At 47.4% G+C, this 14,600-nt stretch overlaps 1 protein-coding gene across 3 annotated transcripts in view; it reads right to left on the bottom strand.

The window, feature by feature from the left end:
• Positions 1-5,830, bottom strand: part of COA1 (cytochrome c oxidase assembly factor 1) — an 86,918-nt gene extending 81,088 nt beyond the window's left edge. For all 3 annotated transcript variants that reach the window (XM_075062597.1, XM_032793470.2, XM_075062596.1), the window contains exon 1: positions 5,641-5,830. The gene's annotated coding sequence lies outside the window, so the exon portion shown is untranslated. The remainder of the gene's footprint in view (positions 1-5,640) is intronic.
• Positions 5,831-14,600: the final 8,770 nt, after the last annotated feature.

Consider the following 14,600-nt stretch of genomic DNA (forward strand, 5'->3'; position numbering starts at 1 on the left):
CCCCCTTCTCTCTCCCCCCAGTAGCACACTTCGTCCCCCCCACCACCACTGTCACTGCTCGTTCTCCTAGGGCCCCTCTCAGGTTCAGGAATCCTCCTCGCCTCTCCGGTGGTGGATGCCATGCCGGAGGGGGGGGCTGCCATCACATGTGCATCTCCTCCCCGCTGCTGCTCCTCACTGTAGCCTCACTGGGGCTGCCCCTTGCCCAACGTGGGCCAAGAGCAGTGACTGCAGGCTACACTGTGGAGGGTCCCACTGGAAAATGAAAAGCTCCAAGGGGGAAGGGCAGACTGCCCTGGCCATAGTGAAGGGGGGCACTAGGACCCTGTGGCGGCAGTTAATGCAGGCAGGCAGCATGGAGCTGCAGGGGACCGGGAGAGACAAATGCTCTGCTCTGGGACCCAGGGAGGTGCATGGGGGCAGCAAAGGGGGGCCAGGGTGGAGACCCAGCCCCAAACATTCGTAGAGTTGGGCTCCCAGACCCTCAGTTTTGTTGGAGCCAGGAGGCAGAGTCAGAGAGGGAGAGAATGCTCCGTTTTCCTGCAGGTAGCTACTGCACCTTTTCTTACCGGTCCTCCGTACCGGCCCGTACCTGCTTGCTTTCACCTCTGGGGGTATGCTGCATGCAGGGCTGAAAACAAATCAGGGTAAGATCAAGGTGTAGTGAGAGCACTAGAGGAGATTCCAGGATGCAGCAAAGGGAGAGCTGCCATATATTAAAGCAATCCTAAGAGTTACTCTAAGCATTTGTCTTCACTGCAGAGTTAACTAGAATTATCTACACTTGAGTCACTCCTCTTGAGTTAGCCTAGCTGAAGTGCCAACAACCACACTCTGAGCTACATAGATTGATTGTGTTAGCATTTGATGCAGTCATAACTTGAACTTAAATGTACCTTAGTTATAATGTCACAGAGGTCATGGAAGTCACAGAATCCCTGACTTACAGAGACCTCCATGACATTCTCTGCTTCCCCAGGGGCAGAGAGCAGCAGCGTAGTTAGCGGGGTTCAGTGGAAGCAGCTGCTTCCCCTCAGGGCAGCAGCCCCAGTGTGGAAGCAGCGCCTGCCGGCCGGCGCTGCCACCAATTCCTGCTGGCCCAGGAGAGCCCCGCCAGCGCAGCCGCAAAGCAGAGGCAGCGGCAGATCCCATGCATGCTGGAGGAGCAGACGCCGCGGCTCTGTGCTGCTCATGGCAGCCACACCGGGCAGATCCACGGCCGGTCACTCCCAGCAGGAGCCTCGGCACCACTCACGGCTCACTGGAATAAAACTCCCCCGAGGAGGGGAGAGCGCTTCCCCCCCTCCCGCCATGGCCTGTCAGTGCGACTCGCCTACAGCCAGGCTCCGCCAGCAGCCCTGGGCAGGGCAGTGCCCAACGGGCTGAGCGGGCGAGCCAGGCTGCAGCTCGCTCAGACCAGGCTTGGTGGGGCTCGCTGCCTTCTTCCCCCACCCCCCAAGGGGTAGGGCCAGCGCTGAGCCTCGGCTAGTGCTGCAAGCGGCGAGCCCCTCCCAGGCTCTCCCGGTCCCGGGGGCAGCTCCAGCCCCCTCTACACAGAGAGCCCTGGGGACCCCAGCCCACTCCTATCCCCAGTAACCCCTCCCCAAACTCCACACCCCGTGTACCCCTCCCATGTACCCCATGCCCCTGCCTTTCCCTCTCCTTCCCCTCCCTTTGTACCTCTGTCCTCTGCCAGCCTCCCTGTACAGCCATGAGGGAGGGGGGCGTGGCCGGGGGGGGGGGCGCAGCATGGCTGCAGTGTGGCCGGAAGAGCCAGCCAAGGGGGAGAGGGGGCCCGGCGTGGCCGGAGGAGCCGGGGGTGTGTGGCCAGAAGAGGAGCCAAGGGGGGCACCTTCTTTATGTTTTCTTGCTCCCCCTACTGTTAGAACCTGGCTACGCCACTGGCAGAGAGACTGGAGCTAGCAGCCAGCAGGGCCCCCTGCAAGGTTCCAGTGATGGGCAACAGCTTCCTGGGGTGGCCCCTTGGGTAAATGGCTGGGGATGTCCCATTTTCTCTTTGGGAAATATGGTCACCCTGCAGCTCTCAGCCGCTGTGAGAGGAGGGCTCCCCCACCCACACCCCACAGCTGCCGCGGGCAGAGGGGAACCATTGAGCTGCAGCAACAGAAGTCACAGACAAGTCACAGCTTCCGTGAATTTGTTTATTGCCCGTGACCTGTCCGTGACTTTTACTAAAAATAATCATGACAAAATCTTAGCTTTATTTATAGCCTAAACACCTCAACCAGCCAGCCACCTTGAGTTAAGGGAATCACTGTACTTAAGGGTCTCGAATTAGGGACAACAATCAAGTTATAACTCAAGATAACTGCAGAGAAAACAGGCATCAAATAATGCTGCAATTATCAGACCTCAGGGCTGCTTTACCTTATGTGGGAGGCCAGAACTGGGGGGGGGGGTGAAAATGTAAAGCCACTGTCTCCTCCTGGCCTGTGCTTTCTATGCTATATCTCTTAAAAGTTAGGAGAGCATTTGTCTTATTGTTTTGAAAAACACCTTTACAAGAACATTCAGGCCAGTAGATCTTTATCACCTGGAAGTTTGTGAAAAGTGAACATGAGAGGCAGGAACAATGTTGCAATGATCTAATTTAAAATTTCAAATATTCACAGAAATCTTTTTGGACTAATTTGCCCAGCCCTTCTATTGCTACAATAACCTGTTCAGAAAATGTGCCTTGAAAACAGGCTAGTAACTTGACTATACATGCCACAATTCTCAACAAATAGCAATACTCTTTTTAGATGTACCATAGATCATTAGTTCTCAACCAAGGGTGAGGGGCCATGAGCAGATTTCAGGGGGTTGGCCAAGCATGGGCAGCATTAGACTCGCTAGGGCCCAGGGCAGAAAGCCAAGGTCCTGCTGCATAGGACAGCAGCTTGAGCTACCAAGCCCCACCACCCGGGCTTGAAGCCAAAGCCTGAGCAACATAGCTTCACAGTGGCCTCTGTGGTGTGGGGCCCCAGGCAATTGCCCTCGTGCTATCCCCTAACATTGGCTCTGGCTTTTATATGCAGAAAAACAATTGGTGTGGCAGAGCTGGGCCATGGAGTTTTTATGGGCTGGGGAGCCCACAGAAAGAAAAAGGTTGAGAACCCCTGCCACAGATGATTTAATATTCGCTCCTTTTTTATTTTTACAGTTACAAATGTTATTTAGATGTTTGTACATCTTTCCCTTTGTCATCCACTGGATGATTACCATGGACTCCTGAAGGCTGCAGCTAAAATTTATTTCTAGGTCATTCTAACTGACATTCCTAGACATAAATCACAGACATTTAATATAAATGGTGGACTACTCTGTTAAAATGACATGTTCAGCTTCTAGAGAGGGATATGAATTATGAAATACATATACAGTAAATACCCATGCAACCTTCTTGAGCAACTCCAGCACTGCAAAAGGAAATTAGAAAAAGCTATAAAATACTGATGAAGAGTTTTATTTTGCTTCTAATCCTGAAAGCTTCTTATCTCCATCTTCCACATTTATTTCTTTTAATACATAATATCCCAAAAAAGAGTTTGTCTAACCAAAAAAACCTCAAAATTTATTAAGCTCATCTAACCTTTTCATCTCCATCTATATATACACACATGTATCTCAAGAGGATTACCAGTTAGGAAATAAAATCAACAATTTAAACTGTTAATGTAATGTAATCTGACAGAGTTTAAAATCTGAAATTAGCATTTATCAAAAAAACACTAGAAAAATAACATGCTGTGGTCACTGAACAAACAATACACACAGTAAACAAGTAAATAAAACAGAAAAAGCAAAGCAGAAGAAGCTAAACATGGGAACTTTTTTTTTCTTATGATGTACATAAGAGAAAAATGCAGGAGGTTTTCATGTTTTTGTGGCACCATGCGTGAAGTGAAAAAATAGCTTTGCTTTTGAGAGATTTTAAAGTTTTAAAATGGGGAGGGGCAACAGCGAGAGAAACCAAAGGCAAGCAAAACAAAAGACTCAATAGGTTAGGAAGGAAGGAAGGAATCCCTTGCACCTAAGCATGGACATTATAGTGGCTTACATATGATGTATAACAGGCTTTAAAAGATTAAATTTGCAGCAGAAAAATGGTCAGTTTGGGATTGGCAGTAGAAATCCCCTTCTAGTGGTCACACTGGGGGTTTATAATGAAATGGATCAAATTAAACAGTCATTCTCCCCATTCTTCACTGGAAATTTTCAGAAAGAAAATCATTTTCACTAACAGAAAAATGTATTCCAACACCCTGAATCTCCATTCACCCCAGTGTAAATCAGGAGTCATTACAGTAAAATCAGTGGAGTTACAACAGTGTAAAAGTTGTGTGAAATTTAGACCTTTATGCCCAATTCAATATTTTTGGTTTCTTGAGTGTTCACTTTTAACTTAACAAATGACCATAATGTGATAGGTTTTTTTGCTTAACAGTTACCTTCTAAAAATCAACACCATAGGCAAGGTTTTTATTTAAAAAAAAATAAGGTTGTCCTGGGAACCTTAACATTTAATTACTTTTAAAAAATTACTGCCTTATTCTCTCAAAATGCTAGACTAATTGCTGCTCAGGACTCTTCTATTACAACTAAGTTTTTTATTTTGATGCCAATACTATATCCCAATTAAATTATCACAATTTACCATCATCTTTTTTTAATAATCCCCTTTTATAAAAAAGCCTAATTTCTCTTGAACGATGCCAATGTTTTCCTCTTATTGCAACAAACAAATCTCTATTTAGGAACAACACACTTCCCATTCAGGCTGTAAACCTTTGAATGCCTTTCACTTTCGTTTTTAAATTAAGAGTTTCAGCGTTTACCAGTATGAGCCAGACTAAAAAGCAGCATAAGCACAGGTAAACACCACAACTTTTAATTAATATTTTTTCAATATTTAAATTTAAACTATAATTAAAGGAGAGGAAAAGAATCAATATAATGCGTTGGGGGTAAGGGTAATGAAAGTGAGTAAGGAGTTCAGCCTGTCACATAATTTTACACACCTAATGCTGGTCTTAAAGCGCAGGGGCAATATGAATGAGGGAGATTTCCAGCGAGTGAAGAGTGCTATGCACAACTGTCTCCCCAATCTCTTGGAAAGAAAGACGTTGCATTAATCCCCAAGAGAGAAGTGCCAAATCTCACGCATTTGGGAGGAGAGCCTCTCTCCTTTTGACAGAGCGAATCCCTCTCCCAGGGGGGGACAAAGACCTGGCTGCGTGTCTCAGAAAGATGTTCTCATTTGTCCAGACCTGCTCTCATTCAAATTGTCGCCACAACCTGGGACACAGCAACGTGTGTGTGCGCGCGAGAATCTCTATTCTTCCCATCAAACTAGAGTCTTGGTCAGCAGCAGCTCCGGGCTACCTCCAGCCTCACTAATTTAACCTGTTTTAAAACAGATACATCACACTCAGACCGGACCAGACCTCGCCGCTCAAGCCGCTTTCTTCCTCCCTTCTACGTGCGAGCGACCAGCGCGGTGGCTGGGCAAGACCCACTCCAGTCCTCCCCTAAGGAGTCTTCCCCAAAAGCCTCCGAGCCAAGGGAGCTGCTGACTCCTTGCACGCGCTCCCCGTAAGAACGAGCCCCTCCCGTGCCTCGGATGCTGCGACTTACAGGAACGTTTAGAGCAGGAACCCGAAGCAGCCAGGAGCGATTCACGCGGTCTCCATGGGAGCCGCCATCTTGTAACCGGGCAGCATCAACAATAACTTTATTGGTAGGGCTCTGCTGCAGGATGCACAGGCAAGGGGTTTGGGGCACTGCAGCCTGCGGGACTCCGCCTGGAAAGGGAGCCGCTGTATAGAACCGCTGCTGCTGCTGCTTCTCACCCAGCCTTAGCTGCTGGGGAAGGAGAGCCAGCAGTCGGGGCCGAGGGTTGGGAACTTTTAAGACTCCACGTGGAGGGCGAAGCGACGTTGCTTAGTCACAGCCCCTCTCCGTTCTAGGCATGAGATGGGAATTTTTGCTGTGTCAGTCTCTCACCCCCTGTGGGACTGAAAGTGGGATTACACGTGTTATAGTGTCTGCTCTGGGGCATACCGTATGTTAGGGCTGGTCTACACTAGGGGAGGTGATCGATCTAAGATACGCAACTTCAGCTATGTGAATAACATAGCTGAAGTCAAAGTATCTTAGATCAAGTTACCTGCCGTCCTCACACCGCGGGATCGACATCCGCTGCTCCCCCTGTCTTCACTACCTCCGTTCGCATTGGTGGAGTTCCGGAGTCGACAGGAGCACGCTCGGGGATCGATATATCGCATCTAGATGAGACGCGATATATCAATCCCCAAGAAATCGATTGCTACCCGCCGATACGGCAGGTCGTGAAGACGTACCCTTAGTCTGTTTCCCATCTTTAGGTATGAGCTAGACAGAGAAGGATTTTGCTGTGTGCTTTGTAAGCTCTCTCTCCTTGGGGAGGAGGGAAGAGGATTGTACTATGTAAATAAAGAAGCAGTCCCCTCCTGTGTTTTCACACTCCCCCTCGGTCAAATTATTGCCACATCGTGAGAGAACAGACACAATACATGGTGACTAGATTCCATAACAGTGCATTTATGGTATGAATTTTATTGGGTTAGTTTTTCATGGCTGAGATATTATATTTTTGGAATTTCTGGACAGAATTCAGGGTACATAGGAACCCCCAATCTGTTGCAATTAAAAGCCCTGCAGTCAGAAGAATTAATTTGGAAAAGTTAACCAATTCTGGGCTTTGTATCTTCCCATATTTATGTTGGGACTTTTAAATGATTAGCCTATCTTTTTAAAAATTGAAACTTGACAAGTGAAGAAAAATGGACAATAGGTGGAAACTGGGATCACATAATATATGTAGCGACACTGGGGTCCTGCTTATTCTCTTTTCCTTCCATCAGCTCCAAAAGCAAGGAGGTGTATAGGTTATGTAGCCTAATCTGTTGATCTTGCAGGGTTAAATATACATTATAATACAGTGGTTTCTGAAGGGTCAGCCCCTAGGTCGGCTACAGTAGAGAGGTTGTAACCAAACTGAGGACATAAAGGTGCACAAATGGGACAAACACAAATTACTGCTGTTGCTGTGATTAAACCCTTTATTAGCCAGCCAAACAGTAACACACATTGGTGGTGTTTCTCTCTTCTTTGCCAGATGGCAAACTACTCACGCCATCCTTTGTGGCAATACCAGGTGGACATTGCCTTGGTTCCTCCCACCATACTTAGGCGAGGGAACATTTTTTATATTATGTTACGCTAATGCCCACTTCATCTTATGCATATTCATAATGGGTTTGATCCCCTTTTCCTTATTTGAACTTCCATACCCCACTTTGTTTGGGTTCCCCACTTTGATAGGTACATTTATGCATTTATGTCACAAGCATTAGCATTTACACCAATCAGTTTCTATAGCATTATTGCAATTAATACTTGTAAATTTCAGTTACACATATTCCTTAAAGCAGAAAGCTCCTGCTCAGCTGCCAGCTAACACTGAAGGCTCCTCATTTGGTGTCTACATTTCCAGTATAAAAGTTCTCTGTTGCCTAAGTGTCTGCCTTTTGGCATGTGTACTGCTGTCTTGCTTTAGCCACCTGAACGCACATCTCCCACCTAAGCCCTAGCATAATCCATGAACACGAAGAAAGGCAGGCAAATGCCTATCTTCCTGCTAGGCTTGATCTAGTAGGCATGCTCAGAACATGCCTACCACAGTAGGTGCCTTTCAAAATCCATCCACAGCAGGAGGAAGAGGTGATTCCACTTTGGATTAATCATTGGAGCAGGGGGACTTCTGTGGGAGTGGGTGTCCTAATCACACAGCTATAGAACAATTATTTCTCTCTAGTGTTCTCTCACTCTGGCCTGATGACTCTTTAAGTAGTTAATCCAAACTAGAAGAGCTTTAAGAGGAGAGACTGAGGGAATGCCACATTTGATTAGACTATCCCATAGCTCAGGGGTTAGTGTACATTTCTGAGAAGGGGAAGACCCCTGTTCAAATCTTTTCTCCCATCTCAGGCAGAAGGGAGAATTGAACCTGGGTCTTCTCCATCCTAGGCAAGTAATGTACCAATTGGATTAAATGTTACAAGGTGGGCACCGTGGCAGCACTTACGTCCTTCTCCTGTAGTTATTTGGTGTGGCGTGAGAGAGGTGCTTCATGCCTTCCCATAAGAAATAACTTAGCCACCTAAATCATCTGACTCTAGGAAAGGGATTCCTGCTCGTGGAATCACAGGCAAAAGGAGGCAGCCTGGACTTATGTGCCCAGCTCTGTGAGGGGGCAGGGTTTAGGCCACAGGGCACACCCTTCTCATTGGTATTTCCTACTGGCTAGATAGGTAGGTCCTTGTCTAGGGTGCTGGCTTTTGAGGATCTCATTTTAAGGTGCCTATCTCTCCCCATCCATTGTAGAGGTTGCCTAGGCACCTAACAGGCTTTGTGGATGACAACATTGTTCTTGTGATTTTCTAGATAGGGGTTGCAACACTGAGTGTCACAACACTTAAGTGGATCTGGGCCTGTGGGGAACTGCATGTCTCTATGAGAAAATACAGACTTCCAGACAGGATTTAGTCTCTGCTAAACAAGACAAGGGAGACAAAGACAAACACACAGCTTGAGTTCCAGTTATGGCTTTAATAACCCCCTCCTGCTTAACCAAACTGTGATTCCGTATATCATGACAACTACCAGCCTCCGGATGTCCAATTCTAAGGTCCATCAAGGAGCCCTCATTAATATCTGCTGTCATGGTGGCACATAAAAGGAGATACCATTTTTAAGTAGCCAGATCCAAACTACATAGGGCTTCATGGATTAAAATGAATATATTGAACTACATCTGGAAATCAACTGGAAACCAACAGAGGAGATGCTTATAGGCCCTTAAATAAGGGGGTAACCATATTTTGTATTAGTGGCTGGTTCTGGCCTTTGTGAAAAATAGTTACAGTAAAATATATTACACTCACATATAGAAAAAGTAACTGAGTACATACAAAAATCCTTCATTTCAAAGAAAGCATTTTAAACCTAGGTCTGATTCAGTTCAGACAAGTATTTTAAAAGTATCAGGACTTCCTAAGCCTAAAAAGATCTCAAAAACTCCTGAGAACAGGCATTTCCATGGTATTTTGTTATTTTTCCTGGCCAGAACCCCCAGATGCAGAAACATGCAAAATAGGAACATCACAGAGACAGGAGGAGATAGAACCACCACCTCACCTGTGAAACAATTAGCTTGGCTCCTTAAGTTGTGAGAAGCACCAAGGAAGGAGACAGACTCTCAGGGAGGAAGATCTGGCCCCATCTTGAGAAAGAGATGTTCAGGATTTCATATATTGGACCCCAGAAGGAAATGTTTCAAATACCGAGACTGTGTGGGCTTTTTAAGGGGCCCTGAGGAGAAACGGAAAGTGAAGCAGGGTGCTGCAGAGTAACCCCAGGCCACAAGGGGGCACTTAGGACGTAGTGGCCCTGTTACAAAGGGAAACTTCTTTTTAACGAAAGAGCTCCAAACTTTTTCAAATCTCCAAAAAGACCATTAAATTTCAAATGAAGGTTCAGATCCAATATTAAGCGCTGATCTTGCACACATTTATACACCTACAGTACTTAACTCTACTTCTATGAATGCTTGAAGTCAATAAGACTGTTTACAATAGTCAAGTTAAGCAGGTGCAAAAATGTCTGTAGTAATGAGGCCTTATTTATCTCTACCCTTTGCTCATCCATATTTTAAATCCAAATTTAGCTTCGTCCGTTTCACCACTGTAACTATGAAGCAGCCTACAGTTTGTACCGCTGATCAGAATTTAGACCGTGGTGTTCTAGTTACTGTAGAGGAAGATTGTGAAATCATGAGTCTCAGGTTGCAGTAAGCTTTATTTTTCTGAAGTAAGATGACTACTACTCCAGACATTTCCAAGCATCCTCCCTTGCTACCAGTTATTGCATCATGCATTTTTAGATCTTTGTCACACAATTGCCACCAGGCTGTTTACTAAGTGATTCAAGTATTTTTAAACCCTTTTTACAGAGCCACTTTCTTTCCTCATATAGCTGGTTGCCAAATTCTTGTTATATATTTCAGTTGTAACTTCTGTTTCTGGTGTGGTGTTCTATTTAGTTTAATGGCACCTGTGTTTGACAGCTTGTTGACATCTCTAGGACATGATGACAAGTTTTCTCCATTGAGAGGCCTCCAATATGTGTAATTTAAACTGCAGGCCCTGCAAGGATTGCAGGTGTCAATCAAATCGTAATCACTTCAATAGCGATCACAGCTTTTTACAGTACTACTCTGTTGTTGCAGACAGACGGTACGATGGAATGAAAGAGTCACTAGTTACTGCCAGAGAGTTGATTAACACACCTGAAACTTGGAAGGACTTGCAACACCCAAAAAAAAAAGGAAAGAGAACAATGAGTGGGAGGAGAAGAAAAAGAAAGCCAGGAAAACAAGAAAAATGACAAACTGATGAGATAGAAAACAATGAAAAATGCATGAGGGCTAGAAAGCGCTGGAGCTAATCCTTCGTATTGGAAACTCTTCGGCCTGGTCTGCACTATGGGGTTAGGTCGAATTTAGCTGCGTTAGGTTGATTTAAAAATGACTGCGTCCATACAACCAAGCCCATTCCGTCAACCTAAAGAGTTCTTATGATTGACTTCTGTACTCCTCCCCGACGAGGGGAGTAGTGCTAAAATCAACCTTGCTGGGTTGAATTTGGGGTAGTGCAGACACAAATTGACAGTATGGGCATCCGGGAGCTAGCCCAAAATGCTCCATTATGACTGCTCTGGCCAGCACTTTGAACTCCGGTGCACTAGCCAGGTACACAGGAAAAGCCCTAGGAACTTTTGAATTTCATTTCCTGTTTGGTCAGCGTGGCGAACTCAGCAGCACAGGTGACCATGCAGCGCCCTCAGAGAGGAGGATTTTGTGGATGAGAAAGAGGAGGAGGAGAATGCACAGCAGGCAAGAGGTGAATCCATTCTCCCCGACAGCCAGGACCTTTTCATCACCCTGGAGCCAATACCCTCCCAAGGCAAGATCCCTGACCTTGAAGCCGGAGAAGGCACCTTTGGTGAGTGCACATTTGTAACTACAGTACAGGGTTTAAAAACAATAGTGTTTAATGTTTGATTTGCCCTGAAGAATTGGGATGCATTTGCAGCCAGTTCAGCTACTGGAAAAGTCTTTTCACATATCTGGGGATGGAGCGGGACTCCTCCAGGGACATCTCCATGAAGCTCTCCTGGAGGTACTCCCAAAGCCTTTGCAGAAGGTTTCTGGGGAGGGCTGCCTTATTTCGTCTTCCACAGTAGGACACTTTACCATGCCAAGCCAGTAGCAAGTAGTCTGGAATCATTGCAGCACAAAGCATGGCTATGAATGGTCCTGGGTTTTGGTCGCATTCAAGCAACATTTGGTCTATATCTTTCTGTGTTAGCCTCAATAGAGTGATATCATTCATGGTCACCTGGTTGAAATAGGGGAATTTTTGCAAGGGAACAGTAAAAGGACCCCATTCATGCTGGGCTGCTTACGCTTGACTAAAAGGGATCATCCCAGAGAATAGCCATGCAGCAGCGGGGAGGGGTGAAGGGATCATCCCAGAGAATAGCCACGCAGTGGGTTGGGGGTAGGTGTTTGCTGCACATACACCCGAAAACCGCAGCCCCTCCTTTTATATGTGAAACCCAACTGTAGCAGGGTGGATCCCTGCTCCGGCCCTGAAGGGGTTAAAAACAGCCCAGGGAAGGGGCCGGGGCTGGAGACAGCAGCCTTTTAGGCTGGGCTGATTGGGGAAGTGGCTGCAGCTGGGGCCACGCCCCAAACTGAGCCACAGGCCCTTATAAAAGGGCAGAGAAGCCAGGATCCAAGAAGTCTCTCTCTGCATTCAGAGGGAGAAGGGCCTGGCTGTGACAAGGGACCAGACAAGGTACCCAGGGTAAAGCAGGGCTGGGGAAGGCAGCGGAGCCGGGGAGCTCCTGCCTGGAAAGCCCCAGGCTGCAGCCTAGGAGTAGGCTAAGAGGTACCGGGGTTGCAGGGTGCAACCCAGTTGTAGGCCAAGGCAGCAGGCCCAAACCCCTTTGCCGATGATGAGAGGCTAATACTGCAGTCTGCCCCAGGGCGTGGGGCTAGCTAATGACTGGGCAGCTGCCAAGACCCTGAGGCAAAGTGGGGATAGAGTGGGGGGAGATTCCCAGGAGGGGGAAACCCTTAAGAGAAAGGGGTTACTGCCAGGGGCAGAACCCCACATAGAAGGAGTACTGGGGTCCAGGGAGGGACATGGGGCCAGTAGCGGAAGCCAGAAGGCGGATCACCGGCCTGCAGAGGGCGCTCCGAGCTGTGTATGTGAGCTAGTTCCCAGAAGCAACCAGCAGGAGGCGCCGCGGGGGTGAGTTTGCCCGGTTACACCAACCCATTGCTTGCTCTGGGAAACGAGGGCACTGCAGTTTGAAAACATTCCCACGTTATGAAGGCGTAAGAAGCCAACCCCGCGTACCAAAAGTCTTACCCATGACTGCCTGGAAACCAAATTCTGTTGCCCAGCCGTGTGTGATGTGTCACCATACCGGCAGGCGCTCAATATGAAAGGCAAAATATGACTTGGTACCTAAAGCAAATGTGCTGTCTGCTGTGAATTGCTCAATTCACTGTGAAAGAGTCACCCTTTTGTTCTCCGAAATGTATCATCTTAAATTTTACTCTCCCTTTTTATCTTTCCCCAGCTGCAAATGTTTCTATGCTCCCCCTATCATCTCTGTCCCTGAGGTTATCGCAGATTAGAAGGCAACACATTCGCGATGACATGTCTTCCAAGCCCATGCAGTCCTCCCGCACTGATAGAGAACAGCTTAATGCATGGAGGCATTCAGTGGCAGAGGCCAGGAAAGAATTAAGTGAGCATTAAGAGCAGAGGTAGGACACAATGCTGAGTCTAATGGGGGAGCAAATGGACATGATGAAGCATCTGTTGGAGCTGCAGGAAAGCCAGCAAGAGCACAGACCCCCGCTGCATCCACTATATCACCGCATGGCCTCCTCCCCAAGTTCCATATCTGGCTCACACAGATGCCCAAGAACGCGGGGAGGGAGGCTCCGGGCACTCAACCACTCCGCTCCAGAGGATGCCCCAAGCAACAGAAGGCTGTCATTCAAACATTTTGATTTTTAGTGTGGCTACAATAAACAACGTGGTCTTGTCCTGCCCTCCGCTCCCACCCCACCCGGGCTACACTGTCCATTATTTCATTTTGTTTTTAATTAATAAAGAAAGAATGCATGGTTTCAAAACAATAGTTATTTTATTTCGAAGGGGGGAGGGTGGTTGGCTTACAGGGAATTAAAATCAACAAAGGGGGCGGGTTTGCATCTAGGAGAAACACACACACAACTGTCACACCAAAGCCTGGCCAGTCAAAGCCTCTCTGATGTGCAGCGCGCCTTGCTGTGCTCTTCTAATCGCCCTGGTGTCTGGCTGCTCAAAATCGTTGCCTCACGATTTGCCTCAACCTCCGACCCTGCAATAAATGTCTCCGCCTTACTCTCACAGATATTATAGAGCACACAGCAAGCAGCAGTAACAATAGGAATGTTGTTTGCGCTGAGGTCTGACCTACTCAGCAAACAGTGCCAGCGAGCTTTTAAACATCCAGAGGCACATTCCACCACCATTCTGCACTTGCTCAGCCTATAGTTGAACTGCTCCTGACTATGGTCCAGGCTGCCTGTGTAAGCCTTCATGAGCCATGGTAGCAAGGGGTAGGCTGGGTCCCCAAGGATAACAATAGGCATTTCGACATCCCCAAGAGTAATTTTCTGGTCTGGGAAGTAAGCCCTTCTTGCAGCTGCTCGAACAGCCCAGAGTTCCTAAATATGCGAGTGTCATTCACCTTTCCCGGCCATCCCACGTTGATGTCAGTGAAACATCCCTTGTGATCCATCAGTGCTTACAGCACCATTGAGAAGTACCCCTTACGGTTCATGTACTGGTTGGCAAGGTGGTCCAGTGCTAAGATGGGGATATGCGTTCTGTCTATCCCCCCACCACAGTTAGGAAACCCCATTGCAGCAAAGCCATCCAGTATGACCTGCACATTTCCCAGAGTCACTATCCTTGATAACAGAACGTCAATGATTGCATTGGCTACTTGGATCACAGCAGTCCCCACAGTAGACTTCCCCACTCCAAATTGATTCCCAGCTGACCAGTAGCAGTCAGGTGTTGCAAGCTTCCACAGGGCTATCACCACTCGCTTCTCAACAGTTAGGGCAGCTCTCATCTTGGTATTCCTGTGCTTCAGGGTTGGGGAAAGCAACTTAGAGTTCCAGGAAAGTGGCCTTACGCTTGCGAAAGTTTTGCAGCCGCTGTGAATCATCCCATGCCTGCAACACTACGCGGTCCCACCAGTCTGCTTGTTTGCCTGGCCAAGAATCAGCATTCCACTGTATCAACCAGCCCCACTGCTGCCATGATGTCCCAATTGCCACAGCCTGTGCTTTCAGAAACGTCTGTGTCCATGTCCTCATCATAATCGTCCTTGTGCTGGCATCTTTTAGCCTAGTTCTG

Source organism: Chelonoidis abingdonii, chromosome 2, assembly GCF_003597395.2.
Source record: "Chelonoidis abingdonii isolate Lonesome George chromosome 2, CheloAbing_2.0, whole genome shotgun sequence".
NCBI classification, from domain to species: Eukaryota; Metazoa; Chordata; order Testudines; family Testudinidae; genus Chelonoidis; species Chelonoidis abingdonii.